The sequence below is a fragment of the Equus asinus genome, chromosome 3, assembly GCF_041296235.1.
Source record: "Equus asinus isolate D_3611 breed Donkey chromosome 3, EquAss-T2T_v2, whole genome shotgun sequence".
In the NCBI taxonomy this organism is placed as follows: Eukaryota; Metazoa; Chordata; class Mammalia; order Perissodactyla; family Equidae; genus Equus; species Equus asinus.
The window spans coordinates 40,189,073-40,204,885 of record NC_091792.1 but is presented as its reverse complement, the minus strand read 5'-3'; the positions used below and the strand labels follow the sequence as shown (position 1 = coordinate 40,204,885).

At 42.1% G+C, this 15,813-nt stretch overlaps 1 long non-coding RNA gene across 1 annotated transcript in view; it reads right to left on the bottom strand.

Moving 5' to 3' along the window:
• The window catches only part of LOC106848542 (uncharacterized), a 75,797-nt gene extending 60,225 nt beyond the window's left edge, over positions 1-15,572 (bottom strand). The window contains exon 1 of the long non-coding RNA XR_006525549.2: positions 15,321-15,572. This is a non-coding gene — a long non-coding RNA (uncharacterized lncRNA). The remainder of the gene's footprint in view (positions 1-15,320) is intronic.
• Between the last annotated feature and the right edge of the window lie 241 nt (positions 15,573-15,813).

Sequence of the window (15,813 nt, the reverse complement as noted above, 5' to 3'; positions counted from 1 at the left end):
CCCATGAATCCCTGGAATTTCGGGATATGGACAGTGGGTGGCCCTTCCCCAAGTGCCTGTGGCAGAGAATAGAGTGGAGAAAAATGAGCAAGAAGAGCAGAAAAAGAGAACAGGGCCTAAAAAGCATAAAGCAGACCACTTTGGCCTTTAGAACTAATCTGGGAAAGGAAAAATGAAAAACAAATGAATTAAAAGGGGGAAATACGGGTCCAGCCCTGTGGCAGAGTGGTTAAAGTTCCATGCACTCTGCTTCGTCAGTTCGGGTTCATGGGTTCAGATTCTTGGTGCAGACCTACTCCACTCCCCAGCCATGCTGTGGTGGTGTCCCACATATAAAAAAAAAAAGTAGAGGAAGATTGGCACATGTTAGCTCAGGGCTAATCTTCCTCAAGCAAAAAAAGAAGATTGGCAATTCATGTTAGCTCAAGGCAAATCTTCCTCAGCCAAAAAAATAAAAAATAAATAAATAAAATAAATTTTTTTTTAAAAGGGGGAAATAACATGGAACAGAAAAGTGAAAATACAAGTGAAGAAAGAACGAGGAAAATAATCATTTTCTCTTTGTCACTGAGTATTAGAACCATGGGTGAATTTTGTTCCATTTTAAAAAAATTATTTAATGGATATAAGTTTCCTTACAACAAAATAAGCATTTTTAATTAATTAATTATTTATTTATTTATATTTTTTGCAGGGAAAGATTCACCCTGAGCTAACATCTGTTGCCAATCTTACTCTTTTTTTTTTTCTCCCCAAAGCCCGAGTGCATGGTTGTATATCCTAGTTGTAGGTCCGTCTGGCTCTTCTATGTGAGCTGCCATCACAGCATGGCAACTGACAGAGGTGGTGTGATTCCACGACCAAGAACTGAACATGAAGTGTTCTGGTCACCGAAGTGGTGAGTGCCAAACTTTAACCACTAGGCCATCAGGGCAGGCTCAAAATAAAAATTTTTAGTTTAGAAAAGGATGATGACTCCAAACGGGATTATAAAGTGGTGCAACCACTTTGGAAAAGAGCATGGCTGCCCATACAGTTCAGCAATTCCAAATTTCGGTGTGTCCCTAGGTGCAGATGGTCGCCAAACACGGAGAGTGTTCATAAAGACCCTGTTACAGCCACAACCCAGAAACACCTCAAATGTCTGTTGACAGGAGAATTGGTAATTGCTGATATGCAGAGGACTAAAGAGCAGGGGAAGAATGAACTACAGTGGCACGTATCCATAAAGATGAACCTCACAAGCAGAATATTGGGAAAAATAAACCAACAACAAGGCTGTCCTAGAAAAAAAAAAGTTTTATACCATTTGTACAAACACCCCCCAAAAGCAAAATATTGTTTAGTGATAATCATATGTGGTAAAAGTATCTGAAAAGCACAAAAGTCAGGATAGTGGTTATTATCTCTGGGAGGCGGGAGATGGGGAGAGGGAGTCAGGGACAGTTACAATCTGGAACGTTCTATGTCTTGAGCTCGTACCATGTTCACTTTATAACTCTTCTTTAAACCATACATATGCATTAAATGCCCTCTTTTTATATGTGATATATTTTACAATAAAAAAAAACTAAGGCGGAAGGTGATGAAGTAGCAGGGAAAACAGGAGGAACGAATGTGGAAAAGGACATGATGAAGAGAGGGAAGCCATTCTGACAAAAAGGCAGGAGTCAAACTTTGAGCTGCAAAAATAGATCCAGCACTTGTTAGAGCCTGTATGCCGTTGCATCAGAAGGTGATGGTCCCTGGGGTTCATCCTCTTCTTGCTCCCCTCTAGTTATACACTCTCCCTGGATGATAAAGCACCCTCCTGGTCTGACAACCACTATCATGCTGATGATGACCAAAATTTCACCTCTAAGTCAGTCATTTTCATTGTGTCTTAGACTCCTTCTATACACTGAACGTTTGTGTGCCCAAAATTCATATGTTGAAACCTAATCCCCAATGTGATGATATTAGGAGGTGGGGCCCTTGGGAGGTGATCAGGTCATGAGGGTGGAGCCCTCATGAATGGGAATAGTATAAAAGACCCCAGAGAGGTTATGAGAGAGACTGCAGAGAGCTCCCTCACCCCCTCCACCACGTGAGGACACGGCAGGAAGCAGGCTGGCTATGAACCAGGAAGTGGGCCCCCACCAGACGGAATCTGCTGGCAGCTTGATCTTGGACTTCCCAGCTTCCAGAGCTGGAAGAAATAAATTTCTGTTGTCCATAAGCTACCCAGTCTATGATATTTTTGCTATAGCAGTCCAAACTGACTAAGCAGCTCCTATTGGACACATCCACTTGGCCATCCACACAGACACTCAAACACAACAGGGCTGGAAATAAGCATTATTTTCCCTTCGCCAGTGATCTTTCTTCTGTGACTGTCTCCCTCCCTAAGTAGCACCACCACCCACCAGCATTTAGACTCATAGGAGTCATCCTTGTCTCCTTCCTCAGCGTTTTGCTCCATTTTATACAAACTCCTGAACTTTTTCTATGCTTCTTTCTGTCTCTCAAGTCTTTCGTGTATTTTTTCCCATCCCTACAGTCACTACCAGAGTTCAAGCCTCTCTGTATCTTTCCTAGATAACTTATAACAGCTTCTTACCTCCACTCCCAGCTTTCAGGCTGGGTGCCCTCAATTTCCTCCTCCACCTTCCGCCAGAATGAACTGCCTGGAACAGAAATCTGGCCATGTGACCCACCTGCTTAAAACTTGAATATCTGCTCACCACCTACAGGGTCAAGTTCCAGCTGTTAGCATCACGTGCAGAGCCTGCCAAAATCTAGCCCATTTTGATCCCTGCAACCTCGTCTTTCCTCTTTCTGACTCAAATCTTACACTCCTACATCATGGACCCGCTCGTAGGTCACCACACACACACAGATCCTCCTCTTTCCTCATACCACCCACTCTGTCTCTAAGCTGCCCCCAACCCCAGCTACTCATCCTTTTAAGACCATCTCATTGTATCCTGAGGAGACAGCTCCTTCTTAGAGCCAGCAGGTTGTTGCCCAAGCCAAAATATTGGCCCTGGGTTCCCAGCGATTCCATTTTTTCCTAAGAGAAGTCAGAAATCTTGGTTTTAATGAGAAATCCAACAGTTTTATGTGAAATTTCCCAGTGTTTCAATATTGCCTCAAGTTTTTTGCCAACATTGTAGAGAGTCAAGCAAAAGACATCTGGATTCAGAATTCAGACTGTGAGCACCGTTTTGCAAATTTTGGTCAAAATGTTCCACACTAAGTTATCCAGATTTGCCTCTAATAATTCACCTAGTCCTCACACAGAGTATTCTTATTTCTCAAAGAGCAAAGTTTTTGGCTCTACGTACAGACAACTGACAGTTGCTCAAAACAGCAGCAACCAGATTTAGTGCACATTTTTAGAAGAAAATAGACATAGTTTAAAGCCTAATACTTTAATATTTAGAAACATACTTAACCCAGTGGTATATATTCGATTATCTGTTATAAAATATTAAAGAATGTTTTCAAACCATGAAAGTTTAAGTAATTGTACAGGAAAGAAGAAATAATGTCCTAGTTCAAGTTTTTTTTTTTTGAGGAAGATTAGCCCTGAGCTAACTGCTGCCCATCCTCCTCTTTTTGCTGAGGAAGACTGGCCCTGAGCTAACATCCGTGCCCATCTTCCTCTACTTTTTATGTGGAACACCTACCACAGCATGGCGTGCCAAGTGGTGCCATGTCCGCAACCGGGATCAGAACCAGTGAACCCTGGGCCACCGAAGCGGAACATGCAAACTTAACCACTGTGCCACTGGGCCAGCCCCAGTTTAAGTATTCTTGACCTTCCCCTCAATCCTGGTGTCGTAGGGAAACTGAGTCACATGTCTCTTGTGTCCCATAATTCCCTTGGAACAGCCCCACCAGTACATCCACCACATTGTTTTATATTTATCTGTTTAAGTGTTTATCTCCCTCAAAAGAGTATAGACTCTTGGCAGGGACAAATAAACTACCTACAGTATAAGGGTGTTAGGAGATTAAATGACGTAATAGAGTACAGTATCTAGAACAGTGGCTGGCATAGAGTAACGAATGTATGGGTACTTGTTTAAAAATTATTTTTTGTAGCCTAGAGTAGTGTCTGTTATATAGGAGTTATAACTGTTGAATGAGTAAAAAAAAGTAAATGAATGAACTCAACTTGGGCTAAAACTCTTCTTGCTCCTGGTAACAGCCACAAACCATAGCAAAATCTTCTATTCATATATTCCTCAGGGATTCCCAAACATGGATCAAATCTCATTATAATGAACCTGAGGACTGTGTCATTGCTGTGGTAAGTAGGCCACCAGGTGGGGCTTGGAAATGTTTTATTATATAGAGTTTTTATTGTTGTGGTTGTTATACTTAGATGTGTTGTAATTGAATTTAACTAAGAGGTCCTCTAAAGCATGCATATACTCACAAGTCCCATGAGAATTAATGTAATTAACAAATGTACAGGACGATAATCTCGCGTCCAAATTTTTCTACAGAAAAAACTACAATGTGCGCAACAATTTCTAAGATACCTCAACGCACTGGAACCTATGGCTTCTGACCTGGCATGGCACCAAGAAGACAATTTGTGGTCCTAAAAACTGTCCTTCCAAATTATTTCTGACTCTACGGCACATCAGCCTACTCCTTGTGCCTGAAGCAAGATCCTGAGGGAAGAGAGAGGAGAGACATTTTCAAACATGGTTTTGATCCCAGAAGTCCTATTGCTTGACAAATTAAACTAAATTAAATTAACTAAAAGTAATTTAGGAAATTCAGAAAAAGCAACATCACACACAACTGAATTTTCCCCTGAATGGAATCCCAGGACATTTCCCACTGAATTCCAGAACAGCCTGGAATGATGAGCTCCTATCTAACCTCTTAACAATGGCTCAGCATCTGGCTGGCTAAATGTGATGCATTCGTTCAACAAATTACTGGGCACCAATTCTGAGCAACTTTCTGTCCCAGCAGTGGGGACGGCATGGTGACTAAGGCACAGCCCCTCCCTACCAGGAGCTCTCTGAGGGAGACATCCACAGGGAGACAGGCCATTACGATACACTGCACCCATCCTCCCTCGGGGACAAACCGGAGGGTACCAGGGGCTACCTATTGTCTACAGCTGTAAGTAAAAACTTATCAGGGCCTTCATAAGAGTTTTGCAGCTAATCTCTTCTCAGATTTGCCCAGTGTTTCAGAATAAGATGCCAACCTTTCCCTAAAAAACAGAATAAAACAAAAACCACACCTAATCATCTCTCACTGACGTGTCTCCCAGACTTGAGTTAATGAGCATTTACTGCTCCAAAACAAACAGATTTAAAAAACCTGCCTTGGTTTTCCCTATTTGGACAAGTGTCTAATATTGTTTTGTTTTGTTTTGTTTTGTTTTTAGGAAGATTAGCCCTGAGCTAACCACTGCCAATCCTCCTCTTTTTGCTGAGGAAGACTGGCCCTGAGCTACCATCCATGCCCATCTTCCTCTACTTTATACATGGGACACCTACCACAGCATGGCTTTTGCCAAGTGGTGCCATGTCCCCACCCGGGATCAGAACCAGCGAACCCTGGGCCGCCAAGCGGAACGTGCGAACTTCACCTCTGCGCCATGGGGCTGGCCCCCTCTAACATTGTTTTTATCCTCGCTGAGTTATTGGCTGTAATAATAATTTGTGGCAGTGAATTCTCCCAGGTTACTATTCGCTGTGAAAGGGAAAGGACCATGTTTCACTGATTTTCAAGGATAATTTGTCAAGTTTTTGTGTGGTATCAAAAAAAATCTTCAATTATTTGAAAAGGCTATTAAAATACTCTTTTCCAACTGAGTGTCAAAGTGAGGCTGGATTTTCTTCATATACTTCAACTAAAACAACATATTGCAAGAGACAGAATGCAGAAGCATATATGAGAATCTAACTGTCTTCTATTAAGCCAGACATTACAGAGATCTGAAAAATGCAAAACAATGCCAGTTTTATTAATAACTTTGTTTTGGAAAATATAGTTATTTTTCATAAAATATGCTATTTGTGTGAACATGTACTGGGTATGTTATTTTCAAATGAATTAAGTAAATATTTTTAAATGTCTTTTTCATTTTTAATAAGGTAAATATCAATAGATATAACCAATATAAACCAGCTCTTTGCTGTCTTTTTGAATTAAACTTTTTATCTTGAGATAGTTATAGATTCATATACAATATATTAATTATTAATACAACGTATATGTAGTTAGTTATTATGTACATATTGTAATAAGTAATACAGAGAGGTATCAGTTACCTTTTACTCAGTCTCCTGAGTAATGTAACATCTTGCAAAACTATAGTACAATATCACAACGCAGATATTGACATTGCTACAGTCAAGATGCTGAATGTTTCCATCAACACAAGCATCCCTCATGTTGCCCTTTTATAGCCACATCCACTTCCTGCCACCTCCACCCCCTCCTTAATTGCTGGCAACCACTAGTCTCTTCTCCATTTCTATAAGCTTATCATTTCAAGAATGTTATATAAATGGAATCATACAATATACAACCTTTTGGAATTGGCTTTTTTCGCTCCACATAATACTCTGGAGATTAATCCAAGGTTTTGCGTATGTTAATAGTTCATTTTTTTATTGCTGTACCATAGTTTGTTTAGCCTGTGAAGGACTCGTTGAGGGACGTCGGGTTGTCTTCAGTTTTTGTCTATTACAAGAAAAGCTGCCGTACATATTGTTGAACAGGTTTTTGTGTGAACACAAGTCTTTGTTTCTCTGGGATAAACACCCAGGAGTATAAATGCTAGATATGGTAGTTGCAGGTTTAGTTTTTAAAGAAGTTGCCAAACTGTTTTCCAGAGTGGCCATACATTTTACGTTCCTACGAGCTAAGTATAAGTGATTCAGTTCCTCTGATTGCATCCCTACCAGCATTTGTTGTTAATATTTTTTATTTAGGCGCTCTGATATGTTTGTCGTGATGGCTCATTGTGGTTTGGGTTTGCATTTCACTAAGCAGCTAATGATGTTGAACATCTTCTGACGTCCTCATTTGCTATCTGTATGTTTTCTTTAGTGAAAGTCTCTTCACATCTTTTGCCCATGTGCTACTTGGACTGTTAGCTCTTTTACTGGTGAGTTTTTAGAGTTCTTTATATATTCTAGATAATAGTCCTTTGTTGGCTATGTGGTTTGTAAATATTTCCTCCCACTCTGTAGCTGGTCTTTTCGTCCTTTTAACAGGGTCTTTCTCAGAGTAATCTGTATGCCATTTATTGCCTTTTCTTACCTTGTCACAGCTGCAGGAACTTCTAGCACTGTGTTGAATAAGAGTGGTGAGAGTGCACATCCTTGTCTTGTTCCTGATCTTAGGGGGAAAGCATTCCATCTTTTACCATTCGGTATAACGTTAGGAATAGGTTTTTTGCACATGCTGTTCATCAAGTTGAGGAAGTTCCCTTCTATTCCTATTTCCCCAGGAGTTTTTATCATCAATGAGTGTTGAATTTTGTCAAATGCTTTGATTGATAAGATCACGTGATTTTTCTTCTTTAGCTTGTTAATATGGTGGATTATGTTGATTGATTTTCAAATACTGAATCAGCCTTGCATCCCTGGAATAAATCCCGGTTGGTAATGGTGTATAATTCTTTATATATATTGCTAAATTCTATTTGATAATATTTTGTAAAAGATTTCTGTGTCTATATTCATGAGGGATATTGGTCTGAAATTTTTGAAATATTTTTTAAATTTTTTAATTCTTTAAAAAAAACTAAAACTTTAAAAATTCTTTTTGTCTGGGTTTGCTATTAGGGTAATACTAGTTCCATAAAATGAACTTGGAAGTTTTCCCTCTCTTCTGTCTTCTGGAAGAGATTGTGTAGAATTTATATTAATTCTTTTTTAAGTGAATGGTGGAACTCTCCAGTGAAACCCTCTGAGCCTATAGATTTCCTTTATGTGAGTTATTTAATTACAAATTCAATTTCCTTAATAGTTATTAGGCTATTCAAATCATCTATTTTTTTATCGAGTGAGTTATGGTTATTTGTGTTTTTTGAGGAAGTGGTCCATGATCATAGATGTCAAATTTATGTGTGTACACTTGTTCATAATATCACGTATTATCTTTTTGGTATCTTCAGGATCTGTAGTCATATCCTCTGTTTTATTCCTGATGTTAGTAATTTGTATTTTCTCTCTTTTTGCTTGATAGAGGTTTATCAATTTTATGATCTTTTCAAAGAACCAGCTCTCTGTTTCATTGATTTTTCTTAATCTGAAAACAGATGCTTTTCTGTTTTCAGTTTCATTAATTTTTGCTCTTACTTTACTATTTTCTTTCTTCTGCTTGCTTTGGGTTTAAGTTTTTGAAGTAGGAGCTTAGATTATTGCTTTGAGACTTTTCCTCTTTTCTACTGTGTGCATTTAGTGCCATAAATTTCCTTCTCAGCATTGCTTTATCTGTATCCTACAAATTTTGATTTGTTGTATTTTCATTTTCATTCCTTTCCATGTATTTTAAAACTTTTTTCTTGTGACTACCTCTTTGACCTGTGGATTATTTGGAAATGTGTTGTTTAGTTCCCAGTTGTTTGGAGATTTTCCTGTTATCTTTCCGTCATTTATTTCTAGTTTGATTCTTTTGTGGTCCTGTGGATTCTTGAAAAGAATGTGTATTCTGCTGTGTTGGGTGTTCTATAAATACTGTTTAGATTCTGTGGATTGATAATGTTGTTGAGTTCTTCTAGATCCTTATTGATTTTGTCTAGTTGTTCTATCGATGTTGAGAAAGGTATGTTGAAGTCTACCACTATAATTGTGAATTTGTCTATTTCTTTTCAGGTATATCAGTTTTTTGTTCACATATTTTGCAGCTCTGATGGTTGGTGCATACACAACTAGGATTGCTGTGTCTTCTTGGTGGATTGACTCTTTAATGTTCCCCTCTTTCTTTAGCGATTTCGTTTACTAAGAAGTCTACTTTGGTACTAATATAGCCATTTTTGCTTTTATTTGTTAATGTTTGCATGATATATATTTTTTCATCCTGCCTATATTGTTATATTTGAAGTGAGTTTCTTGTAGACAGCATGTGGTTGAGTCATATTTTTTTAAACCACTCTAATAATTTCTGTCTTTTAATTGTTGTATTTAGGCCATTCACATTTAATATAATTATTGGTATTTTAGGGCTTAAGTCTACCATTTTATTTTTTGTTTTCTGTTTGTTCTCTCTGTTTTTAATTTTTCTTTTTCCTGCCTTCCTGTGTATTACTTGAGCTTTTTCTAGATTTTTCATTTTTATTTATCTCTAGCGTTTTTTATTGGACTTCTTTTATAGTTTTCACTCATTTATCTAGGTATTACATTGTATACACAGTATTCTGTGTACTGTGATAAATTATCATTTTACCAGTTTGAATGAAGCATAAAAATCTTACCTCCCTTTATGTCCTTTCACTCTCCCCCATTTACAAAATAGTTGGCTTAAATATTTTCTCTAAATACACATAGAACTGTATCATACAGTGTTGTAAATTTTATTTTAATTGTTAGACATTATTTTCAAACCTCAAGGGGAAAAGGAAAGCCTATTATATCTACCCATAGTTTTGTGAACTGCGTTCTTTCTTCCATCTTGATGTTCCAAGGTTCTTTCTTTTATCATTTGCTTTTGTTTAGAGAACTTTCTTTAGCTATCCTTTAGAGTAGGTCAGTTGGTGACAAAAATCTCTTAGTTTTCCTTCATCTGAGAATGTCTTGATTTCCCCTTCATTCCTGAAAGATATTTTGGCTGGGGATAGAATTCTGGTTGACAGTCGTTTTCTTTCTGCACTTGAAAAATATTGTGCCACTTCCTTCTGGCCTCCATGGTTCCTGATGAGAAATCATTTAAATTGTTTTTCTCCTTTAGGTAAGGTGTCATTTTCCTCTGACTGCTTTCAAGATTGTCTTTCGTTAGTTTTCAGACTTTTAATCATGATATGTCTTTGCATGGATTTATTTTGGTTTATCCTGTTTGGAGTTTTCTCACCTTTTTAAATCTGTAGGTTTATGTATCTTTCCAAATTTGGGAAGTTTTCAGCCATTATTTTTTCGAGTTCTTTTTCAGCCTCATTCTCTCCTCTCCTTCCAGAATCCCATTACATGAATGTTAGATCTTTTGTTATGATCTCATAGGTTCCTGAAGATCTGTCCTTTTTTTTTTTCCCGTTTGTTTTCTCTTTGTTGTTCACATTAGGTAATTTCTATTGTTTTGTCTTCCAATTCATCAATTCTTTACTTTGTCCCTTCCATTCTGTTGTTGAGCCTATCCACTGAGCTTTTTATTTCTGTTATGATATTTTTCACCTCTAAAATTTCTATTTGGTTCTTCTTTCCATCTTCTATTTCTATGCTGAGGCTTTCTATTTTTTTTAAGCATGGCCAAAATTGCTTGTTGAAGCATTTTTATCATGGTCACTTTAAAATCTTTGTCAGATAATTCTATTCTCTGTCTTCTAAGTGCTGGCATCTATTAATTGTCTTTTTTCATTCAGTTTGAGATTTTCCTGGTTCTTAGTACGACAAGTGATTTTTGATTGAACCTGGACATTTTTGATTACGTTATGAGACTGAATCTTATTTAAATCTTCTCTTTTAACTGGCTTTCTCTGTACAACTCTGGAGTGGAAGAAGGGGGAGCATTCCCTCGTTACTGCCAAGTGGAGGTGGAAGCGTAGGTTCTCCACTCAGTCTCTAGTGGCAGCCAAGGTAGGAATCCTTAATACTACTGGACAGATGTGGGAGTTCCAGCTACCCATGTGGTCTCCAGTGACAACACGGTGAGAGCGGCCCCGTTTCCTCTAGGAAATGGTGCAGGTCCTGACTCTCCACTAAACTTCCTCTGACACCACCCCTTGAGGTGGGAGGGGATGATGCCTCATTACTGCCAGGTGAGAGGAGATAGCCAGGTGCCCCACATGATCTCCACTGACAGTATGTGTGAGTGAGGGGGGTCTCATGATAGGCTGACTGGGAGGAAAGTTCCAGCTCCCTACTTGTCTTTCTCTGACACCACCCTGGTGGGGGTGTTAGGGTGCCTCATTACAGCCTTGTGAGGGTAGAAGTCAAGGCTCCCCATTTGGCCTTTGCAAGACGGATTTTGGTGTGTCTGTGTTTTTTGGCTGGAGTAGAGTGGTTACTGTCTAAAAGCTTTCTGTCTTGCTAAACTGCCCATTTCCTGGTCCTTCAGCTAGAGAGAGGAGACTTCTTTTGGATATTTCCTGTCCATGGATGGTTCTTGATTGCCAGCTTCTTGAGTTCCAAGTCTTGGATAATATGAGGCAAAAAGTAAACCCAAGGAACTCACCACTGTGTCATTCCTTGAGCTGCAATGTCCCTAGACAGTCTGCCGTCTTCTCCTCACATTTCAGAGCTTTCTTTTGTTTGTTTTATATACATTTTCTAGGGTTTTTAGTTGTACTTAGTGGGAAGGATATGGAAAAGTTTGTCTAATCCATCTGAAAGAGCAGAAGTCTCCTCAATAATTTGTGAAGAGTGTGAAGGGTCCTGGGTTTGAGAACCCCTGGTCTAGAGGAAACAAAATGTGTAAATCATAGATCCTTGCTCTCAAGTTTATAATCTTGCTGTGAATGTGACATCTCAGAAGTTTTTAATATTGGGTCTTTATGTTAAACTATATATTTTTTTAATAAAGCAAGCTATCACCAATCATAAAAGTTCACAAAAGTTCATAAAAGTAGTTATCTTTTTAGGGTTGAGGCTCACTTTTCTGCTCTCCACCCTAGCACACCACACTGCACCACAGCACACTGTACTGATAGGCATTGCAACAACATGCGTTTGTGTAGCCCGTGACGGTTTACAAAGGGCTCTCATGTACATTATGACATTCAGTCCTCACAACAGCCGTATCAGGTTGACAGGACTGCTATTATCATTCCCAGGGCTGACGTTTGTCTGGCACACATCCATACAGCTCTACTGGCTGCTTAAATAACAAAATATTTCTGTAAAAGCTGCTGTGTTGAAACCCCAAGCATCCCTCTGCCACCTGTCCCCTCATCTCCTAATAGTCCTGCAGATAAAAGGTCAACACTGGGCCAAGATGTGCCTGTCAGATCAGATTGGGTGGTGCCCAGGCCACTCCTGTTTATCAAATGCTTTGACTATCACCTTAGTCTACTCATGAGACACTGAGGCTCCAAGAACAGGTGACTTGCTCATGGTCTTCTCTCAGGGATTTCAGGACCCAAACACCCAGAACTTTCTTGAGCCAATGAGTAGATAGAGAAGTATAGGCAGTGGGGCTGACTGGCAGCCCCTCTGAGGTCGCCGCACACACCCTGCTCATTTCTCTTGCCTCTCTGTACCTTGGCACCTGCTCGTCCCCCAAACAACTGCGAGCACCTGACCCTGCTTCTCCAGGAGCCTCAGCTCCCCCTATTCTTCCCCCTTGAAACTTCCCTGCAGCACACCTGCCCTGAGCCCCTCACACACACCAGCTTTTTGGGGGGAGAAAGGGGACTCTATATGAATCACACATGTCCATTTCATATTTCTCCCCAAAAAGCATACACTCCTTGAGGAGAAGGACCACATCTTATAATCCCACATCATCTGGAGCACAGTGTTATGCCCACAGTGGGTTCTCCAGAGCCCATCAAAGACACCGACTGATTGGCAGGTCATCAGAGGCAGAGCATGGGATGTCGGAGACAGGAAGATGTGATCACGCAACAGTCTCTTGCTCTCCCCTTTCTCTTGCTGCTTTTCCCCCACTGAAAGTTTCATACACACGTGACCACTCATGAAACAATATATGCGTGACTCCAAATGTGTTACTCTTCTGCCCAAGAACATTAAAGGAAAGGTCTTCACTTGATAGTTATATGATTGGTGGGTGCTCACTCCTCATACAATTTCTTGGATATATATGTTTAAACAACAACAACAAAATGACATAAACTTTGATGAGTTAATGGGTAAGTGGAACTCTTCGACTCTGACCATCTGAGAATAACTCAGTTGGCAAGTTTGGGAGAATAACCAAGTCAGCTGCACAGTGTCAGGGGCTCTGGCTGTGCTGTTTCATGTCGCTCGAGTGGCCCTCCCAGGACAACATAATCATTTTCAGAAAACACTGCATGAAAACCTCTCAGTCAATGGCGGCCAACTTGGGGCAGGATGACCCTGATCTAGATGAGGTGGTTCCTAATTTCTGAGGCCTGACAGGCTGAGACAACACTGACCAACAGCAGTGGCTGGGCAGGTCTGCGAGGGGACAGCATGGATAAAGAATTCCTCTTGAGCTGCAGTAGCGGAGTGCCTGGCTTGGGATGATCAGCCTGCACCCCCTCGGCTCCCTGCCCCTCCTGAGCCGCCTCCTGCTCTGACTGGAGGGGCTTTGAGGGAACCCTGTTACCAACACACTGAGAATTCAGACATTTCCTGTGAGTGGCCAACCATGCAGTTTGGTCCACAGTTTGCTTCTAAGAAAGATTCTGTGAGAAGGTGGAGAGGAAAAGGAGAGGACTAAAACTGACAAGGAAGGAGAAAGGGGGAAGAGGAGACTGAGAGAGAAGGAAGGTAGAGAGGAGCCAGGCCTCCTGCCAGCGCTGCTGGGTGCCACCACAGCCGTCAGTCCGCGTGGGGCGGCTCCGGGCCCTGAGGAGGTGGGGCGTGGGCTGCCTCGTGGCCCAGCACCTACGTGTCTGCTTTTCTAGCACTTCCACAAGAAAACAACCTGAAGCATAAAACTTGCCATCGTTTGCTGCCGTCAGAGTGGAAAAGCTGAGGTGACTGAAGAACACACGTGTTCTGTGAGAGGACTGAGAGAGTGAAATGGGCCAGCAGGGAGGAAATGAGGACCGAGAGGGGCCTCAGGTGGCCCAGAGCCCGCCTCCTATTAACCAAGCCTCATGGCCATGCCTTCTCTCTCTGTCTTTCTCTCATAAACAAACATGCACACACAGGCACACAGATACACACACACACACTGCCCTTACTTCACAAGTAACAAGGCCTGCATCCCCTTTCCTGCATGCTGGGCTCCGGTTAGATCCTCAGCTAAATGTAGAAACTCCCTCTATTGCTCTGCCCAGGTGATCTGTGTCTTAACAGGCCTTTTCACGACACAGCCACACCCCCAGGCGGCACCGGGCCCTGGTGCAGCTGTGCTGGAAGCAGGCTGGGTTTTGTGCCCTCCATCCCACCCCACACTCAGGACTCTCCCCTTTGCTCTTTCCGTGTGGACTATAGATATGAGAACTTTATTTTTGCATAACTATGATTGTGGGTGGCTAAAGTATCTAAAGAAAAACAAAATAAAATCTCTTTACAGTTTTCCCTCTTGTAAACATTCTATTCCCCAAGGGTTGGGGAGCTCTGAAGAGAGTAGTTTTCCCAACGATAATTGCACCTTTAACCAAACTGCAGCCCTGTGTCTGAATCCGCAATGCCCAGGGAGTTGTTTATTTTGTGTGAGCCACACCCACTGTTTAGTTCTCTAACGCCCGAGGACTGGTGTCCAGGAGCCCCCACCCCAGGCCGACACCTCACTGCTCCCAGCAAGCCAGAGGCATGACTGGGCCCGACTGGGAGGGCTCCCTGGAGTGGGCGCCCGCTGTTCCAGCCGCCCAGCCGTGGGCGGCCCAGATGGAAAACAATACCCCCTTTCACGGGAGGCAGGTGGTTTTGTTGCAACATGGAGAGAGAAGAGGCAGGCCTCACTGTGAGAGGCTGTTCTGGAAATGGAAGGAAATACATTTCCAGAGGGAAGGGGCTGATCAAGGGCTGTCAATGTGCCCGGCCCTCACACCACTCCAGGGCTGAGAGCCAGCTGGTAGACTCGGGCACGGCCGAACCGTTGCTAAAATATGGAGATACTTTGGTTCTGAGGGTTAAGTAGTGGCTGCTCTGAGCCCTGCCGTGTCCCCAGCCGCCTCGGCCTCCCTCTGCAACGTCCCTGGACTCTCCCACGGCCCAGTGATTGAGGATTCATCCCAGGTCCCTCCAGGAACTGGCCCTTCTCCCACTGGTCAGCACCGTAAGTTCTGACTGTCACTTGTTTCAATCACAATCTTGGAGCACCTTCTTCATAAAACCTCACCCACCATAAAACCTCCATCAGAATGAACTGCCCTTGTGAGAAGTCAGATAGCGCATCGCTTACACATCGGGCCTTCACCACTTCTTCCGTGCAATTTCTATGTTGTGTGGTCGTGTATAGTCAGTTCTGTCTCCCCCTTCCAGGGCCTGTGAACCACTCACCCAGAGTTCCCCAGAACGTAGCACAGAGTAAATGCCACATACGTGTTTGCAGCGTCGGTTGGAATCAGGGCTGGCTTGGAGGACGGGCGACGGGAGGAGACAGGAGTCCTGTTGAGAAGAAGGACGGGTCTGTGCGTCCAGGAGCGTGCAGGGCCTGAGGGGGTATTTCTGCCATCTCTGCTGATCTGGAGGGATGTAGGACATGCAGACAGGTTTGGGTGGTGGTGAGGAAGCCACAAAGCAGGACAGCCCGGAATGAATGTGGCCAGACAGGACGGATGACAGGCCTCGCCCGCCCGTCGGGCTGTTCGGCTCTGCTCAAACTGAGGCTGCCTGTTGGGAATGTTAGCTTCTGCTCACTGAGGCTCTGAAGGGAAGCGACTCAGTGCAGTTATCCAGGAGGTGCTTGGCTGGAAGAGACCTCAAGAAGGCCTCTCATTCACCCCCAGCCCCCACAAACAGATAAAATGACCTAGCACTGGCCTCTCTTTCCAAAGCTTCTCGGACTTGTGATGCTGTCCACAGAGCCAGAAAA